We start from the raw sequence: 21450 nt of genomic DNA, 5'->3' as shown, positions 1-21450 counted from the left end.
GGCAGGAAGGGACATTACTGTATTTAGGTAGGGGATAGGGTTTTGTCTCATTACAGAATGGGAGACAATTCTGGTTACCGGGGAGATGGATCCAAGCATGGACTTATAAGAACTGTGCCCTACCCCCACAGGAATCCAATTAAACCAGCTATATTTTCTCCTGATGAAAGTCCTTCAGAGATGAAGGAGGTGTCCTTCATTACTGAGGCCATGGCTACTCTAAAGGTTGATAAACTACAGCGGAGAATGATATGTACAGTAACAACCCCATTACCTATGTGGGGTCAGGTGAAGTGATTAACCACTAAAGGACAAAAAAAGTGTTGTCTTGTATGGGAAAGACCTTACTGCTGAGCACTTATTTTATTAATGTGTGCTTTACTGACGGTATCTTCTGCTGAGACCAATGTGAGTTATTGGGCTTATATTCCTAATACACCTTTATTTGAGCCTGCTACTTGTGGAGAAACAGATGTTATGTTATACATCACTCCAAATATTTTATCATCTCTTTGGAATAACTTAGTTGAATAAGCATGATAGAACTTTGTATAATTTTACTTATGCTGGCTCAAAGATGTCTTTATGTTTAGGACAGAGACCACGCCTCCAAATGGGCTACCTAAGTTGGCTATTACCAGGAATAAATGTTACAGGCTCCAGGACTCACTTGCAGCAATTGACAGCTTGGTCTATAAACCAAAATTGGAATAATATTACATTTGTTTGTGAGCCAGTATATCCTATTTGTGCTCAATCTACTTATATGGGCTTAAAATATCACCCATTCATTTGGAAGAATTACCTAGGCACGTTTGGAAAAATTACTCAAGATAAATGGATAAATTGGGATCCTTAGGTCAATTTATTAATACATGTTCAGAATGGAATGTTACCACTTGTGATTTGTCTAATGTCACCAGGATGAGCACAGAAGAGAACAAACACCTTAATGGATTCTTGCTGATGGAATGGGGAGATGGTGGCATTGCTGACCAACTAGCCTCTGTGAAAGATCCTACTGCATTTCAAACTCATTTGTGGAAGACTGTCACTACATTAAAAGAAGTTGTGCTGCCTTCTGGCTGCTGCCCTCATGGAGAGCTGAAAGCCAGCTGACAAAAGTGACTATACGCCTGAGAGCAAAGGTAAGGTCAACTTTTCTGCTCCAAGTGACCTGCCTGGTGGACTCAGGACACACAAAGGCAGAAGCCTTCTGGGACCGGGCACTTTCAGTTTCTTTCTCTGGCTTGAACTTCTCTGATCCAAACCACAGCTCCCTGCTTCCAAATCCCACGGAAGAGAGAGAGCTGATCACCCAGAAGTGTGAGCAATTCTAAGACTGCAGGGCAGGACAGACTGCCACTTCTGCCCACCTTTGTCCACATCCCTGGCCCAAGAGGAAACTGCATAGTGCCTCTGGAGACAGGAATATAGGAGCAGTCAGCTGCAGGAGCCCCGTGGCCCAGATCTGTGCCTGGATCTGAGCTAAGCAGGTCAAACAGCTCCCTGCACCCAAATCCCATTGGGGGGAGAGTTAGACTCTCAGAGGTGCAGAAACCCCGAGGACCCAGAGAAGATTACTCTCTACTCACATTCCTGACTCAAGAGGAAAACACCTAGTGCTACCTGTGCCCCCTGCACACAGGGACCTAAGAGCAGTAGGGATAGGACCCTTCCTTCTGGCTGCTGCCCTCATGGAGAGCTGAAAGCAAGTCAACAGGAACAACTATATGGGAGCAGAACACTCTGTTCCCATACCTGGCTGAAAGAAAACAGGAAAACAGGTCTATAGGAGTGCTGGCACACAGGCTCACAGGAAGGTCAAGCCACCATTAGAAACAGCAAAAACCACTAACACCAGAGACAACCTGATGGCTAGAGGCAAGTGCAGGAACCCAAGCAACAAAAACCAAGACTACTTGGAATCATCAGAACCCAGTTCTCCCACCAAAGCAAACACTGGATGTCCAAACACACCACAAAAGCAAGATCTAGATTTAAAATCACATTTTATCATGATGACGGAGGACTTTAAGAAGGTCATAAATAATTCCCTTAAGGAATTATAGGACAACACAAGTAAACAAGTAGAAGCCCTTTAGGAGGAAACACAAAAATCCCTTAGAGAACTACTGGAAAAAACAATCAAACAGGAGAAGGAAATGAACAAAATGATCAGTGAGTTAAAAACAGAAATAGAAACAATAAAGGAAGCACAAAGGAAGACAATCCTGGAGATAGAAAACCTAGGGAAGAGATCAGGAGTCATAGATCCAACAGAATACAAGAGAGAATTTCAGAAGCAGAAGATACTATAGAAAACATCGACATAACTGTCAAAGATGATGAAAAATGGAAAAATATCCTAGCCCAAAACATACAGGAAATCCAGGACACAATGAGAAGACCAAACCTAATGATAGTAGGTATAGAAGAGAGTGAAGACTCCCAAGTTAAAGGGCCAGTAAATATCTTCAACAAAATCATACAACAAAACTTCTCTAACTGAAAGAAAGAGATGCCCATAAAGATACAAGAAGCCTACAGAATTCCAAATAGATTGTACCAAAAAAGAAATTCCTCCCATCATATAATAGTCAAAACACCAAGTGCACAAAACAAAGAAAGAATATTAAAAGCAGTACGGAAAAATGTCAAGTAATATATAAAGCCAGACCTATCAGAATTACACCAGACTACTCACCAGAGACTATGAAGGACAGAAGATCCTGGACAGATAATATACAAACCCTAAGAGAACACAAATGCCAGCCCAAGCTATTATATCCAGCAAAACTCTCAATTAACGTAGGTGGAGAAACCAAGATATTCCATGACAAAACCAAATTTACACAATATCTTTCTACAAATACAGCCCTAAAAGGATAATAAATGGCAAAGCCCAACACAAGGAGGTAAATTACACCCTAGAAAAAGCAAGAAAGTAATATCCTTGCAATAAAACCTAAAGAAGAGAAAGACACAAACATAATCCCACCTCCAAATACAAAAATAACAGGAAGCAACAATCACTATTCCTTAATATCTCTCAATATCAATGGACTCAATTCCCCAATAAAAAGACATAGATTAAGAGACTGAATATGTAAAGAGAATCCAGCATTGTGCTGACTACAGGAAACACACCTCAGAGACAAAGACAGGCACTACCTCAGAAGAAAAGGCTGGAAAACCAATTTCCAAACAAATGGTCTGATGAAGCAAGGTGGAGTAGCCATTCTAATATCAAATAAAATTGATTTTCAACGAAAAGCCATCAAAAAAGATAAGAAAGAACAATTCATATTCATCAAAGGAAAAATCCACCAAGATGAACTCTCAATCCTAAATATCTATGCTCCAAATACAAGGGCACCTACATACATAGAAGAAACCTGACTAAAGCTCAAAGCACACATTATACCTCACACAATAATAGTAGGAGATTTCAATACCCCACTCTCATCAAAGGACAGGTCATGGAAACAGAAATTAAACAGAGAGACTAACAGAAGTTATGAACCAAATGGACAGATATTTAAAGAACATTCCATCCTACAACAAAAGAATAACCTTCTTCTCACCACCTCATGGTACCTTTTCCAAAATTGACCATATAATCAGTCTTAACAGACACAGAAAAATAGAAATAATCCCATGCATTCTATCAGACCACCATGGACTAAGGCTGGTCTTCAGTAACAACAAGAAAAGAATGCCCACAAATACATGGAAGTTGAACAATGCTCTATGGAATGATAACTTAGTGAAGGAAGAAATAAAGAAAGAAATTAAAGACTTCTTAGAATTTAATGAAAATGAAAGTACAACATATCCAAACTTATGGGACACAATGAAAGTTGTGCTAAGAGGAAAATTCATAGCTCTGAGTGCCTGCAGAAAGAAACAGCAGCTTGACAACACACCTAAAAGCCCTAGAACAAAAAGAAGCAAGTATACCCAAGAGGAGTAGAAGGCAGGAAATAATCAAACTCAGGGCTAAAATCAACCAAGTAGAAACAAAAGGACTACAGAAAGAATCAACAGAACCAAAAGCTGATTCTTTGAGAAAATCAACAAGATAGATAAACCCTTAGCCAGACTAACCAGAGGGCACAAAGAGTGTGTCCAAATTAACAAAATCAGAAATGAAAAGGGAGTCATAACAGCAGAATCAGAGGAAATTCAAAAAATCATCAGATCCTACTACAAAAGCCTATATTCAACAAAACTCTAGATCCACAAAATGTAGCCCTTCCCTGTTATTCTGACTCTCAAATATCACCTAATGAGCCTTCAATTCACAACAGGACAACACATCAGACTCCAACATTTCTTACCCTTAAGTGTCCATCTCAAATTCACCACTGCATCCAACTTCATCTTTAACTTTCTAAATAATGAATAGCTCTATTTTCATTCCCCCAGCCCCCATCATCTCTCTCAAATAGAAGATAGCCCATAGGATGAGATTTTGGTGCCCATTCTTCTTGATACTTTCTCAGAGTCTAAGTCAAGGCTTGGCACATAGTAGGTCTTCAATTTACCATTCGATGAATGATGAAAGAGTGAGTGATAAGGCATTTTGATGACTGCAAGTGGCACAGCCAATTCTCAACAAAGATACCCCAACCACAATTTCTTCTGTCTTCCAAAGACCCATTCAACATTCACTGATATTTACAGCCTGTTAGAGAAAGAGAAAACTTCAGTTCCTTGTTTGAGCTGCTCTCATTTAGTCAACAGCATAAAACACAGGAAAATCAGGCAATAAATACCTGAGACAATGGAAAGGAATTAAATTCAACTTCACATGACTCCTACTGACACCTTAACCATTACACTGGGTGAAAGTGAGACTCTGAGGTACATGGACACTGGCCATCATGAGAAGAGGATCAATTACATGTCTGAGTCTTGAGGACATGCACCTTGTTTTCAGAGACTCTGTCCACTTCCTGAGGGTCCCTGGATGTAAGCTGGCTTTCACATGCTCCATCTTGCCCTGGTCAGGAAGGATGAACCTGGCCTTGCCATTGCCTCTGTAATTCAACTCCACCACAGTACATTACAGCTACTTATCCCAGAAGTAGGGTGTAGTCAGGTCCTCAATTTTCATTATGGGCACCTTCACAGGCCTCCTCTTGTCCCATATGAATTTTCCCAGGAATGTGTCATCAGGGTCAAAGGGCACATTCCATTGGTCTAAAAGTGAGACAAATCATCAAGTTGTAATAGCTTAAAAACACTCCAACTCCTCCCTATCTGTGCTCTGCTTCTGGGTTCTGAGAGGAATCCTTTCTTTTTAGTCACCCAATTTACCCTCAGGATAGCATATACTCAACTGGAAAAATCTTGGTAAGCAAACAATATGGTAGCAATGATAATCCAGACTTAGTTTGAAAAGGGTACCTCAAAACCTTAGTTTAGCTACAGGAGTTCCTGAGACAGTAAGGGGTCCCTGGTCGAGTGTGTAACAGAGAACAGAGTGAAGGTTGTGAGACTGGAGAGAGGGGTGATGTGGGGGTCCTTTCTTCCTCAGTGAAACAATGTCTAGTAGGCAATAGCTTGTGGGAGACGTTCTATGAGAGATAAGCAACACAGACTGAGTTCTTCCACATCGTGAGCAGTATATAGTCTCTTTTAATGTAGAGAAAATATGAGTAAATAATCCCCCTTGCACACATGGGAATTGACCACCTTGACAATCAGAGATATCAGCTCAAGCTTATTTCTAGTTCCTGTCCCCAGTACCAATGCACATTGTGGGTCTTGATGGTGAAACTATTCCTTGCTCTGGGCATCTCATAGTCTAAACATACATCACAGCTAACACCAAGGAGCACTTGAGTCTGTGTCCTGTGTGAGTTGTGAGAGTCATGTCTATGGTCTAACCTTTCAGGCGGTCACACTGCTTTGACCATCCCCAGCCCACAGCAGCTCTGGGGCCATCCTGTCGTCCTGTCTCCTGTCCTCTGTTCTCTGTCTTCTATCCTCCTGAGCTCTGACCTCCTGTCTTATATTTCTCTCTACTGTCACCTAGTATGCCTAGAGCTGAGTCCTGCACTCCCTGTATCCCAGACAAACTTTAATTAGCCCCAGATCCACCCAAGGTCTGGTCACATCATTACTTCCTTCAGGCAGTGATTTCTGGGATGTCACATTGTTCCCTGGTCTCTATCAGGCAGAGAGTGATGGGTGTGGGTTCCCTGGACTTTCCCTAACTAACCTTACCTATACTGTCTCCAATTGAGTCTCCAACCATCATGGTGACAAGTCCCAGCAGATTCCCTTCCCCAGGAATATGTCCTAGGAATTCGGATCTTTCCTATATTAATTTTATAAAAGTAAAATTCTAAGAAGCAACCAGACGTTAACACAGACCACAGTCTGGTTCACAGTCCCCTTTTCTAATGACTTTTCCCAGGTCTCTGATTCTCCATGCCCAAAATGAGCTCATTACATTAGGGTCAGGGGAGAAGTCTAAGTAGAAACTGCCCTCAGGGCTCTTCACTAGTTTTTTGGTTATGATGCTTTTACACTTAGATTAGGGTAGCTAGCCTCCTTTACATCAAGAATTTCCAGCCTACCAGGACCCTGTTGGAGACCAATACCTGGGCTACCTCATATGGGAGCATATTAGAAATGACTGATATGGTCAGACTCGGGGATCCGATTTGTGTATGGTAGCCATGGCTTGAGCCTACTCTGGAGGGCAGGTACATGAAGACAGGGTATTCTGTTAGTCAGTAAGTTTAAGTCACAGCCCAGATCAACACTCTTGGATTCACAGTTCAGTGCTTCTGTTAGGCATGTCCCAGGAAGTACATCAATATCTGAAATAATCTTACAAGAGAAGTAAGCCTTTGTTTAATAAAGAGAGACACACATGGCTCTGAGGCCCTGGGCACATTCTTTCCAGTGGTTAGTATAAGGGTACAGGTTGCCCAGGCAACACGCTCTTGCTCCATTCATCAAAAAAATGATCATTCTCATCTGTAAAGAGGAGGAAATTCAACATCGTCATTGATGTCCTTTCCTCCAGCTCTGAGAACATTTCCTTGATTTTCCCCCTGGCTCTGTATCCTCATATAGTCATTGATGAGCTTTCTTGCCTCACAAGGCTCCTGGAAGTTGGCTGTGAAGACCTCTGTCAGGTATAGAGACCTTGTCTTCTTGAACACATTCAGGAACTGCAGGTGCTTTTCAACAAACAGGGCATTGCTTCTACTGATCTGTCCCTGGACCCCTGGCTGGCTGAGCCTATGAAGGAGGTCCCTATAGTTCTTGAGGATGTCTGCCTCAGGGGTCTCTGTGAGATTGAACTTGAGACCTTCTAGAATCTCCTGTAAGGTGTTGCCCTTTGTGCCCAGAGACAAAGAGGCCAAGAAAGTTGCAATGCTAAGTGGAGAGAAGATAATATTTGTGTCTGGATTCTTCAAAGCCAACTCGTTGTAGAGACTTAAGGCAAAGTCAGTGTTGATGGAGGCCAGTGTTCCACTGCCTAATTGTTTTTTACTATCTTGGTCCTTCTGGACTTCAGGGTGCTTTCCTAGTGTGCCATCTGTGCAGCAGAGAACAGCAGGGCAGACACCCATCTTAATGTTCCACAAAACTGCAATGAAGGCCATCTTCTCTGTTCTTGAAGATGAAAAATTAACATCCTTTGAGTCAGGGAGGATGAGCAGGGGCTTTGACCACCTCCTGGTTCTCCCACCTGGTGGGCATTATGCCCTGCTCTGCTGGCCTCCATGGCTCTTTGACTGCCAAAGGGAGGTTCTCCTGAGACTTTGGGGAATCAGATGGCATTACTATATCATTGGTTCCTTCCTACCATGGAGAAAGTGCTGCTTCAGATGCCTATTTTTCCATTTAAATGAATGGCATCCAGAAGGGGAGGGTCTTTCCAGCCTCACAAATGAAAGAAGAGAAATACTTGGAGCTTGATACAAGCATTGTGCATTCTTAATGTATAATTCCTTCTCCCATTTGGGATTGGAATAAGCTCACATTAGAATTCAGGAAACCCTCTTCCTTTGCATGTGTGCCCTCTCTTATCAAGAAGCTCTAGTCCATACTGAAGGAAGGAACCTTGGATGAACTTTGTATCCCTTAATCTAGTGCTTGTTTCTTTGAGTGAGGAGATTAATTGAGTGAAAACACTGGATATATTTGGCTCAGTGCCAAAGCCCTGTCATCACTGAGAACACCTACTAGAAGGACCAGTAGGGAGAGGTTTTCTCAAACTTATCAGGGTACCACATGGCCTCAGGATTGGAAGGCATCCAGACTAGAAAAATAAGAAGTGGTTTTCAAGTGTCTGATTCTTGTAACTGATCTCAATTTGTCTGACAGGGTGGCTCTGTGGTGGCAAGAAAATATCTAGACCTCTGTATGCAGTATGTTGTGTGGCCCATTAACATGATTAGGAAAATTGTTTGGCTCATCAAATATTTGGGAATTGATGTGGAGCATACCCAGAGGGCTAACTCATCTATACTCCCCTTCAGTAAAGAACACATGTGAACTTTTGTGATTGTGATAAACATAGCCTCCCATTTGTACCCTTTGTCCACACTGTACAAGAGTTGAGATGGCAAAGTAGATGAAGAGAAATGGAAAAGCTAGGAAGGATAGGGAAGAGAGAGGGCAGATGTGTTGTGGGGGAAGGAGGAGTGGGAACGTGCAAGGAAGAGGGCGTATGACAATAAAATAGGGAGGAAGGGATAGGATGAGGGATCCAAGAGGAAAATGGAGGGGAGAGGAGACTGGAAGAGTGTAGGAGAATGGCTGAGCTGTTGATTTCTTTTTCTTGCTAGGTGCACCTATATCCCTTCTTCTTTGCCATGTATTTAGCAGGGAATTGTGGTCCCTGACCCCAAAGAATCTCCTGTGTTAAGTGAGCATAGCACTAAGACCCCTTCTCCCAGACGAATTCTGTAATTATTCTGTTCCTTCCTGGCTCTTATATCAACATCTGGACTAGGCAAGATCTCAGTACTTCCTCTGTGGAGGGTCACAGGAACAGCCTTCACTCACTTTCCAGAAGCATAGTCCATGGCACCTGCAACTTCTATAGCCTTGATGATCTAGACAAGAGTGAAGTTTTTATACATTACAGAGATGTTCCATGATTCAACCCCCATTGCCTAAGAATAATTTCTCACCTCCCCCAAACCAAAACTGCAAGCCATAGCCAGTAACACAACCTTGAGGAAAATTCTCTCTCTTTCCCCAGATACAATGTTTTCTGTAGATTACCTGAAGACCTGATGCCAGCTTCCAGTATCCTTGTTAGGTAAGTCCAGTGCAGCATTGCTGTCTTTCTGGTGTGCTTTTTTCTCTACCAAAACAATGTGCATTCATCTCCAGGGACTCCTCCCTGCTGTTACAAAATGCTAATCAAGACATCTGGGCTCTGTGCTCACACTTGAGAAGGACAGACAGAATGATTTGTGGTGACTACAGGCTTTATATTGCAGAACACCAAGTGGTGGGAAATCCACTAACAGTGTTCTAAACTAGAGGCCAACTGGTGGCCCTCACTTTGGCTTCTGTTTCTGTAATAGTTAAAAGTCTGGAAAAGGTGAGCAGTCAAGGCAAAAGACAGGGCACCAGCACTGACCCAATTGTCACCAGGAAGAGCTGTAGCTAACCTTGTTCCGGGCTTCCCAAGTCACTTCACAAAGGATAGAAATCTATGGCTGTGTTCCTTGGTCTATTTATGGAAACTCACAGAATAATAAACACATGACTTAATGTTCACAGGCCTTTGCTTGCATCTATATTATCCTCCTTGCTGCCAGAAAGGCTAATTCTGAAGGGAAGCTGCCTGTGCTTGGCAGTGGAGGAAATCAAAAGGAGGCTGTGTCTGCAGAAAGTGGCTGGCTGATGAGAATTTCTGTTCAGTGTGGAGCTCGGAGTCTTGAGGTCTGAGACTGAAGTCTAAGACCTTATTGATATCTAAGTTTCCTGTAAAGAGAATCTCTTGCCTACTCTATGTACAGAACCATCCCCTTTCAACCAAAACCTGAGGTACTATTAACTGAGGCAGGAAATAGGAGGTGAGACTTTCGGTAGAGAGAGGAACTCTCTGATTGAGTCAGGTTCAGGAAGAGAGTCTGCCTGGACTTTGAGGATACAGATCAGGAAAAGGAGAGGTAAGCAGGTTCGTGGCAGAACTTAGACTAGTTTAAAGGAGATAATTGGGTTTCAAGCTAGCAGAAGTGATACAAAACTTGTGACCTAGGCATTTTATTCACAAATAATGTCTCAGAATCATTATTTTGGGAACTGTGGTATACTGGACAGTTCAGTTACAGTTTTGGCTTGATGGAACATCCATGTTTTGCTTGTTGTGTGTCAGAACCAATGTCTGTGACAATAGAAACGATTACCTCAGCAGACAACTAGGTGTACCCCATATGCTTAATGGCAGCTCATGATGTTTTGAGCCTAGAGGAGCTTCCCCCATCTTGATGTGGCTGCCTCTCAGGCATCCACCCATGCCCTTTCAATTTGCCTTCACCTGGGACTTTCTTTTTTAAAGCTGTAAAGTATAAATGAGACTACTTCCACATAGAAACATGGAATTCGTGTAATGGAAATCTATGTTCTCTGACTGCTGTCACCCAAAATGGCTCAGGAATGAAGGATCGTTTTCCCTTTTGGATGAGAGTTGTGGGTTTTGTGTCAACAGTGCTGTTAGAGACTCAGTAAAAACTTCTAAGTTCCAAAGTCGCTGTCCCATATTGGAAGTACATATTCTAAGAGGAAGCAATATGGTGGGGAAAATAAGATTTATAGTGGGTCACTTCATGCCAAAAATGTAGATAACCTATGACCATTCCTGTTTTCCAGGAGGCCCTAACATCCCCACAATTCTGCTACTTCAGAAAGGGACACCTAGACTTGCTTCAATTTAGATAACCTGAATCAGCTCATACCTGCCTACCTGCTGTGAAAGAAATATTTGTTTATTCCTCTGATATTTTGCTTGTTCTCCTACACACTGACACAGACACAGACACAGACACCGACACACACACACACACACACACACACACACACACACACACACACACGAAACCAGATTTTTTAAAACCAGGTTATTGTCCATTTTGATGACATCACTGCTTCCTGGCTAATGTTTGACTCTAACTGAAATGAAGTGCCATTTTTATACACTTCTCAGGGAAGATGACTTTGTTTGACTGCATGCTGTTGCCCACCATATTCACCCTCCCTCCTTTCCACCTGGTTTTCTCCTCCTCTGTGCTGACTAGATTTATGTCAACTCAACATAAACTATGTCCAAGTTGAGGAAATGTAATCTTAAATGACAAATGTCTATGTAAGGTCTGGTTCCAGGCAAGCAAATAGGACATATTATTAATTATGTTATATTAGAGAGCTCAGCCCATTTGGGTGCTATCATCTCTGGCTCATGGTCCTGGGCTTTTATAAATAAGGAGGCAGAGCAAGCCATGTGAAGCAAGCCAGGAAGCAGCACCCCTCCATAGCTGCTGCATCAGCTTCTTCCTCCTGCTTTCTGCCATGTTTGGCTTTCTGTCCTGATTCTCTTTAATGGTAAACACTGTTTAAGATAAAGAAACCCCCTCCTCCCCAACTTGCTTACTGGTCATGGTGTTTCATGACAACAATAGAAACTATAACTGAGGCATTCCCTTACTTTGTCCTCTCTTCTCTAGACACCTACACGCTTAAGTGGCATTTGGTGGCTGACTAATCACTTTCTGCCTCTTCATTGGATTTCTTTTTTTTTATAGGCTAAAGCAATTTTATTATGAAAATTATTTTATTTATGTAGGCCACGTGGATCAAGGTAAATAGTTTTTTTTTTTTTTAATTAACTTGAATATTTCTTATATACATTTCGAGTGTTATTCCCTTTCCCGGTTTCCGGGCAAACATCCCCCTCCCCCCTCCCCTTCCTTATGGGTGTTCCCCTCCCCACCCTCCCCCCATTGCCGCCCTCCCCCCAACAGTCTAGTTCACTGGGGGTTCACTCTTAGCAGGACCAAGGGCTTCCCCTTCTACTGGTGCTCTTACTAGGATATTCATTGCTACCTATGAGGTCAGAGTCCAGGGTCAGTCCATGTATAGTCTTTAGGTAGTGGCTTAGTCCCTGGAAGCTCTAGTTGCTTGGCATTGTTGTTCATAAAGGGTCTCGAGCCCCTTCAAGCTCTTCCAGTTCTTTCTCTGATTCCTTCAACGGGGGTCCTATTCTCAGTTCAGTGGTTTGCTGCTGGCATTCGCTTCTGAATTTGCTGTTTCCGGAGCCTGCTGTCTATCTGTTTTTCTGGACTCCTGGATCCTATGGAATAGATGCCCATCAAATGCTTCAGGCAGCTCCTTGTTGCACTCCTATATTCCCCATCTGAAGTAAAGGGATGCTTGTCCCCTGTGATGCTGAACCTCTTTCTGACAAGTCTTTCTCTTTGGAACACCCTCAGACTGAGACTCTGTCCCTACAGCACTCAGAGCTTCACTCCCTGTCTCTCAATTCCTATGTTAATGGACTCCTCCTCATGGTGGCATTCCTTTAGACACATTCTCATGTCTCTCTACCTTCCTTTTTCTTCTTAATTCCTCTGCTGCCACCTTTTCAAGGTTGCCATTCTTCTGTTTGCTGTCTCTGTGGCATGCTGAATCCTAAACTCTTCCCATTCCAAACTTAAGTCTTCTACTTCACTTGCTTGTCATCTTAAGTCACTTTCCATCCCCAGAACTGGAACTGTCATTAAGACTCACTGCCTTCTTTTTACTGCAATATGATTCAGCCCTATACAATCTTGACTTTATCAACAGAAAGGAAATGCAATATGTGATTATCAGGTTCTCATTGACCTCACACATGTTGTCAATGTGCCTGCAAATGGTCTGAGAGGCTTCCTTCAGTCTTTCTTTGCCCTTCATTCCTGGTCTCCAACTCTGCTCCATGCAACAACCTAACATCCTCCTGAAGATGATCAGAACTTAGAGCTTCTGTCTCCCTCTCCTTTCAGCTTTGATCTACAGGACACAGCCCTTCCATGGGTCCTGATGGAGTCTTTAACCTTCCCTCTGAATCACCCCAAAACAGCTTCATTGGAACATGGAGTGGGTTTTATTAAGATCCTCAACTTACCTTTTGCTCCACTCACTGAGCCTTTAGGCTCCTTTATAAAGATCCCTGTGACTCCTCTACTCTCACTGAGAAATCCTGTGAAGGAGAAACATTACACTCTGCATTGCATGATCTGCTCCTGGTTACCTTCTGAACAATCTGTCCTCTCCTTTCCATTGCTCTAACTTACCATGTGTATTCTGCCTCAGGACCTTGGCCCTTGCTCTCAGTTCCTGAGAGCCCCAGTACTGTGTTCCTTTTCACAGCCCAGTTTCTTATTCCCTTGAATTCTCAGCTCATGAGAAGCTGCCTCACTTCTGCTCTTGCTGTCTCCATGGTTGTTTTTCCTACATGTTTCTGAAATGCTGTGTTGCATGAGTCATGGTTTCCTACATGAAAGTTAGTTTACAGGGAGGTACTCTCCTAACTCATGCACTGCTTATGTCTTATGGTTGGCACTGACTGGATGTTCATGTACCCAACTTTGGGGATCTCATCCTAGGGTTCATGCTCTTTCCACAGGTCAGAGGCACTTCCCTTACCAATCTCCATCTCCCACTTTCCTAAACTAATTTGCTTGCCTTAGCTCACTCTGTTTGGATCACTTATTTCCAGAACTTATCATCATGCCAACATTCTTCTCCGATGTCATTCTTCTATTTGATCTTGCGAGGTATGGACTCTCTGGACTTCAGTTCATATCTGTGTAGGAAGACACAAAAGAGCTTTCTCTTCAGGTCCCAGCCACTTCAGGATCCTAAGTTTACCATGCAGACATGGCCAAGTCCAAGAACCATACCACATACAACCTGTCCTAAGAGTGACACAGAAATTGCATTAAGAAACCCTGTCACAAAGATAGAAATCTCTTAAGGGGGTTGACTCCAAGTTCCTGTGGAACATGTGCTTTGCCAAGAAGCAAAAGAAAGGCCTGAATAAGATGCAGGCCAACAATTAAAAGGCAGCGAGTGTATGCACAGAGGTCTTCAAGGCCCTTGTGAAGCCTCAGGCCAACAAGTCCAAGATGCCAAAGGGCCCCAGCTATAAACTCAGCCATCTGACTTCCATCACTCACCCCAAGCTTGGAAAGAGGATTTGAAGCTACATGGCAAAGAGTCACAGGCTCTGCCAAGCCAAGCCCAAGGTTCAAACCAAGGCAGAGGTCAAAGCTCCAGCTAAGGCCCAGGCTTCAGCTCCAGCTCAGGCTCCCAAAGGTGCCCAGGCCCCTGTCAAGGCCCCATAGAAAAGGTTCCTTTGAAGACAGACTGACTGCTGTCACACACCTACCTACACACTATTTTCAGATGACCAGTGTCCTACAGTGTTTTTACAAATAAACTGAGACAAGAAACAAAAAGGAAGAGGTAAGAAAAGCCCAATCTACCCAGAAGCTGAACTTGCTGAGAAGCCTCTTGTCATCAGAGCCTCCTCCATGCTGAGGCTCTGTTTTCTTCATTCCATGGCCCATCTGCCTTGGTAAATATCTTGGTTTCCTCATAAGACTGAGCCCTCATCTTTTACTATATTAGCATTCATAAACACCCCAAACACGATTCTGAATTCATTCACACATTCATGCATTCATTCATTCACTGATGCTCTGCATCTAGATCTGATCTTTATGCATGAGGTAGGTGATGGGCCACAGAAACTGGCCCTGAGTCTTGGGTCAAGGGGTTGGGGGCAGACACCTGGAGATCGTGGTGTTGTGGTACCTGTTGTGTAGCCAGAGTGGTGGCAAACCATCTGATGTCAAGATTCTTATCCAGTCCTTTTTCTCTTTGTGACTTGTTGGTAAGAGCTCACTGTGGACTATGCTTCCTCCAAGGTCCACAAATCTCTGAACTTGAGTTGAACCTGCCCTGTACCATGATGTCTAGTGAAAAGCTGCTCAGTTCTGCATTGAGCCCCTCCTTAAAGGGACCATTCACAGCCAGCCATGTTAGCCTGCATCCTCCTGGCAGTATCTTGACAGACGCTTGCCCTACATCTGTTCTAGGGTTGTAGATATTACAGAGCTGATGTTAGAGGTTAATGCAAATGCAGGTAACTGGAGAGAAGAGAGCAGAGGCACAGAGCAAGAGCAGCTCTAGCAGGCTGCCCAGAGGAAGATCCTTCCAGCTGGGTAGTGAAGAGGAAGGGGAGCAGGGGTGCTTCAGAGGATAGGGGCTCACTCTGGGTGTTCACAGCAGGGGTGAGCCTGCATCACTGTTTCCCACTGCCACTCCCTTGGTGTGCTGCTGGAGAGCATGGGTAATTTTGAAACAGTATGTGTATGTCTCCAGTGTGTGTGTGTGTGTGTGTGTGTGTGTGTGTGTGTGTGTGTGTGTGTGTGTGTGTGTGTGTGTGTGTATATGTGTGTATATATATGAGAATTAGTTGTTGTAGGCTGTGTCCTGATCAGCTGGCTGGGCATCCAAGGGTCACATTCCCTTGAAGTGCTTGAAGTGAATCTTTTCTATGAACCTTCCAAGGAGCTAAAAAGTCTCAAGGGTCAGCATGGCCCTGATACTGAGGTTTATCCACAGGGAGACAATGGGATGCTGGACTGCTACATATACAGAGGGTGAGTGGGGGCTGCACCTGACTCAGGTTACACAGCACAAATATCCACATGACAGTAGTCCTGCCTTGCCCTTTCTTGGTACTTTTGGAACATGCTTAGTGTACAGGATGTGTGTCAAAACAAACTCCTTTGTGTGTGTGTGTGTGTGTGTGTGTTTCTATTTTTAATTTGGTATTATATTTATTTACACTTCAATTGTTATCCTCTTTTCCAGTTTGCGATTGGAAACACCCTATCCCATTTCCTCCTGCCTGCTTCAGTGAGGGTGATCCCTCAATCATATACCCACTCCAACCATATGGCCCTAGCATTCCCCTACACTGAACTGAGCCTTCACATGACCAAGGTCCTTACTTCCCACTGATGTCAGATAAGGACATCTCCTGATACATATGCAGCTGGGGAGCCATGGGTACCTGCATGTGTATTCTAGGTATATACCCAAAATATCCTCCAACATATAACAAGGACACATGTTCCATTATGTTTATAGCAGCCTTATTTATAATAGCCAGAATCTGGAAAGAACCCAGATGTCCTTCAACAGAGAAAAAGGATACAGCAAATATGATACATTTGCACTATGGAATATTAATCAGCTGTTAAAGCAATGACTTTATGAAATTCTTAGGCAAATGGATGGAACTAGAGTATATCATCCTGAGTGACGCATCCTAGGCACAAAAGAACACACATGGTATATACTCACTGATAAGTAGATATTAGGCCAAAAGCTTGGAATACCCAAGATATAATTCATAGATCACATGAAGCTTAAAAAGAAAGAAGACCAAAATGTATATACATAAGTCCTTTTTAGAACTGGAAACAAAATACTCTGCCCTGGGAGGGAATCCAGGTACAATGAGTGGATCAGATCCTGAAGGAAAGGCCATCCAGAGACTGTCCTACCTGAGGATCCATCCCATATGTAGCCACCAACCCTAGTCACTATACCTGATGTCAAGATGTGCTTGCCTGATATAGCTGTCCTCTGAGAAAATCTGCCAGAGCCTCACAAATACAGATGAGGATGCTTGTAGATAACCAATGGACTGAGCACGAAGACGTCAATGCAGAAGTTAGAGAAAGGAATGAAGGAGCTGAAGGGGTTTGCACCCAATAGGAAGAACAACAATATCAACAAACCAGACAGTCTAGAGGTCTCAGGGCCTAAACAACCAACCAAAACAAACTCTTATTTGCTGATCAATACACTCTTGAGCCTCAGTTTCGCCGCCTGCCTCTTCTCTGCTGCGGGATGACGTGAAGGTCACATTTAGGGACACACACATCTTCAGTCACTAGAAAATGCAGGAAGCCAACCTCTTCTGATTTCCTTTTCTGCCCAGCACATTGTGGATGAATGCTGCTCATTCCTGGGACTGACAAGATTTTATCGCTAGAGAGTTCATGGCTGTTAAACATGTCCTGCCTGCCCATCCCTGTGGGCTCGGGTGCTTTTAACACTGTGATGTCAGGGTGCATATCAATCTAATGATGGAGGATGACAATTGGCAGGACCTGACACTCAGATGCTGAACACTTAGTTTGAACTTTAAGGAAGAGGATGAACCTTAGCAACTGTATCCCTGCTCCTTCCTCAGCTGTCCAGGGGATCAGGGAAGGAGTGAAAGTGACCTGACTGACTAAGGGCAGAGAGGAGTCTGTGTGTCAGGTGTCCTGTTCTTCCTGCTCCTCCTACCAGCAGCCCTAGGCAGTTAACCTGAGTCCCAGCAGCTTCAGTTATTTCTCTGGGAAACATGTGGGTTTTCTATGACAGGCCTACATATGTCTTTTCTTTTATGTTCTGCTTGTAGCAACTCAAATTGCTCAAGTTCAAGGCCAAGTGTCCCTTGTTCAAGCCAAACCTGTGCAAGAGTATAAGAACAGAACACCCTGACACGCATCAGCAGATTTGTGCATTTTCAATTTATTGGAGATATATAAAAATAAATGTATAAATATATGTATGTAAGTATAAATATGTTCAAAATGAAAATTTGTTGAAAAAGTATGTATTTACACACACAAATACATTTGTGTGTATGTATAATACATTCAAATACACATATTTACACAAGTTTATGTGTGTGCATTTGCAAATATATATGCATACCTACAACACATACATATACATATAATATATATGTGTACACACACACATGCACACACATGAGATTGAACTCAGAGCCTGACATATACTCAGAAAACACCCTACTATTGAGTCATCCTTGATCAGGTATATAATGTGTCTTTGTGTGTTTATGAATGTGTATGTGTGCTTCCATATGCCCTGCCTTTGTTTTCTGTTTTGTTTTGACACAGCACCTCACTAGGTTGCCCTACTGACCTTAAACTCACTCTCAGACATTTTCTCCTTGCCCCAAAAGGAGGAGGGGATGAGACAAATCTAATCCTCACAGTGAAAGGGCAAAGCCAGGGAACTGGCAAGGAGGGACTGCAGCTGGCCAAGTCCTCCCCAGGAGGCCTGAGAGTGAATCAGAGGAGCTATGCTCCCCACTCCCAAGGCTCTGGTGGAGCCTGGTCTTTTGTCCCCATATCATGCTATGTTCCCATATCCCAATAACACATACACAAACTTCATATCCAGCACCTGGGTCTTTCCTCTGCTTCACAGTCCCTTCACATCCTTAAGCGCAGAGAGCCTCCTGCAGGGCTCATACATATTTCCTGTCTGGGCCCTTTATCCAGTGTCTACTTTCAAGCTATGTTAATCACTGCTCAACAGACTACCTGCCCATTAATTAGTCACCCTCCTTCCCACATAGCTCTTGATTATCATTAGAACACCCTTTATATTCATGAATCCCTGTGTACTGGGTATTGTATGTCTATGTGTCACATCACACGGACCCTATTATGTGCGGCTATTTCATTGTAAGCAGGTTGGCAGGCTCACACACTGGTCGGCATCTCTCTCGTTTGTCTAATGTAGTAATAGTGTGTGGCCTGAACAAACTCTGCTCGTCCATTCACCTGTCTGTGGACACTTGAGTCACAGCCCTTTGCCAACTATGAAGAAACATGGGGGATGCTGGCTTCACTGCCTTGCTGTCCCTGCTTCCTGATGCTCTGAATACCTGTCTACAGTGCAATTGCTGCATCAACCTCTCCAAAGATGCTTCACCATTCTCCTCCACTTCTACTGTGGTACACCAAAGCTTTGGATTCTAGCCCTGCAACTACACATCACTTGGAAGGACAAGTTCAGGACATATGCCTGCATTTTGAATCAGTTCCTATGATGTAGCTGTGGGAGTTGCGGTATTGTGAGGGTGAAAGTGGCAGCCAGGATGCTGGTGGTTATTATAACCCTTTCTCCCTAACCCATACTGCACATGACAGACATTCTCTGATCATTGATGTATAGATAGGTGACATTGGCAATGACCTGTCAGGTAGTTGGGGTAAAGCCTAAAGGTGACTATATGTCAGGGTTTCATTAGTCCTGGTGGGTCATGAGACTGAAGCAATTAAAGCAAGGAATATGGTATGCTTGACACCCCACCCCTCAGCTTTTTCCCTTTGTTAAATTTTAAGAAATGGATGATCAGTGTGTAGAAACCACTGAGCGATGCAGGAAGTTCCCAGGCATTGAACCTCACTGAACAGCACTCTTTGCAGCCACCTATCTTTCCCCTCCACAGTCTGTCACCTCTATTGCACACTGGGTCTCTCCACTTCTTCACCAGGACAATATTTGATTGTCATTATGCATGCAAAACGTTAGCCCCCAAGGAATGAGGAGAAGTAAACCCTGATATCTGGATTCCAGACTTTGTTAAGAGATAGACTAAGACTTTGGCTACAATTTTCAGACCCATTGCATGGGCATCATGAGATTTATTCAACCATGGGCTCCTTAGATACCTCATTAGAGGCCCAAATGGATGCAGGGATATAGGTGAATCAAGTTAATCTCATGGAGTGCATGTGGTGTCCAGCTCAGGGCCTTGACTGACAGTTAGGCACATTGTCATTGTGGTGGCACTTGTATGCTTACAATAGATTTCTCCCTTCTTCTCTCATCCCATGGTCCTAAGTGTGGTCCTTCAGTGCTTACTGGGTCGTAATACTGTGTGTGCAATTCTCTGCTGACCACAGGTCCATCTGTCACTGTGAGCTCTCAGGAGCCTTGAGGATCAGCTTTCTCAACCTGGAGAGACACCTTTCCCTCTGCCTGCCAGACTATGGCTATGTTTCCAGGCTCACAGGATTCTCCATGGACACCCAGCACTTCACACAAATGCACTTTGCCCTCTTCTCCTCCTCTATCTAGTTATCTGGCTTACCCCTTGAGCTGAATCACCCACTATTCTCTCCAGATGTGTCCTGATGTTTCCTAAGACTTGCCTCAATGACAATTCTCACCACCATTTCTCTACACTGTAGCCTCTCATGGTTACGTGTTCTAGACAGGAGCAGTGATTGACTCTTGCAAAGGTCCCCATGTCTTTGAGTCACAGGAAGTTATCACAGGATCAGATTCTTTGTGCTGTGAGTGATGGTGATGCCCTTTTCCTAAACTGACCTCACAGATTCTTAGAAATGCCTCCAATGCTCTTTGCTCCACACAAAATACCCTTCTGGTCTTCTGATCTCCATTTCTTCCTCCTCTGACCTCAGGACAGAATTCCTCTCCTCATTCCATGTCTTTTTCTGTGTTCTCTGTGAAGTATCTGAAGTTTTGTTTTTTCCTCCATCGGCCTATGACCACTGGGACATCTCATGATCAGACTTATGGTTTGGAGAAGTTTGTCTCTGTAGGTAGCATCAGGAAACTTGGACTATCATAAATTCTAGCTGTGTGTCATAGGGGAATGACTAAGCTCTGGGCCACAGTTACCTCTTCCATGATACCAATGATAGCATGTACCACAGAGGATCATCACAGGAATCACAGAATATGAGTGACAATCTCTACTGCCCTGTTGTTACCAGAAGCTACCCTCTGCCAACAGGACTTGAATGAATTCTGCCACACTCAGCACAGTCACATGTTTATTGATCCTTTGCTAGTGCCCTTTCCTTTTGGGTGATGAAGTTGCAGGTGTACATCTGTCCTGTGCAGTTGGTCAGCTGGGAACACAGGGAGAGGCTACCACTCTTCCCTGAGTAGGGGATCTAGGAAGGGAGGAGCTAGTCAGACCCACATGCCCCATACAGCTGCGAGAGAGGGCTCCAACTGTGCAAGATGTGGGCCAAGACTGTAGAATCTGCAAGGGACAGTGGACAGCAATGCCCTGAGGACAAGAAAGGGTGAGGCAGAACAGGGCACCAAGTGGTCCCAGATGTTGCAACTAGTCACAGGGCAGCAGCTTTCCTGTTTGGTCCACATGGTTTTGACTGTTAGCTTGTATAGTCAGAGGAATGTTGCAGAAGCTGAAGGCAAGCATAACTGGACCCTAAATTGAGACTGAGCCTACAGGCCAGCTTCCAGGCATTTGGATAGAGGCGGATACAAGGGAGAGAGCAGGGAGATGTAAAAAACAACAGATTCCAGGTCCAGGAAACTGAGCTAGTGCAGCCAAGAGGACAGGGAGTGTGATATTGAGCAGGCACAGGCTTCTCTGCATGAGGGAACCACATACTTAGTGTTACTCTCAAGTCCAGTCATGCCAGAGCCAAGCAGAGCATGGAAGTCAAAATGAACACAGAGACCTACATACAGACTCAGTTCCCCTCTCTTGGGAAGAAGACCCCACACTCAACCCCCATTTGGGAAGTT

The 21450-nt window shown here is 43.8% G+C and overlaps 1 pseudogene; it reads right to left on the bottom strand.

The window, feature by feature from the left end:
* Window positions 1-4834: 4834 nt before the first annotated feature.
* On the bottom strand, window positions 4835-7634 carry LOC116906186 (annotated as a pseudogene).
* Between the last annotated feature and the right edge of the window lie 13816 nt (window positions 7635-21450).

Source organism: Rattus rattus, chromosome 7 (genome assembly GCF_011064425.1).
Source record: "Rattus rattus isolate New Zealand chromosome 7, Rrattus_CSIRO_v1, whole genome shotgun sequence".
NCBI classification, from domain to species: domain Eukaryota; kingdom Metazoa; phylum Chordata; class Mammalia; order Rodentia; family Muridae; genus Rattus; species Rattus rattus.
This window is presented reverse-complemented; position numbering and strand designations above follow the sequence as displayed.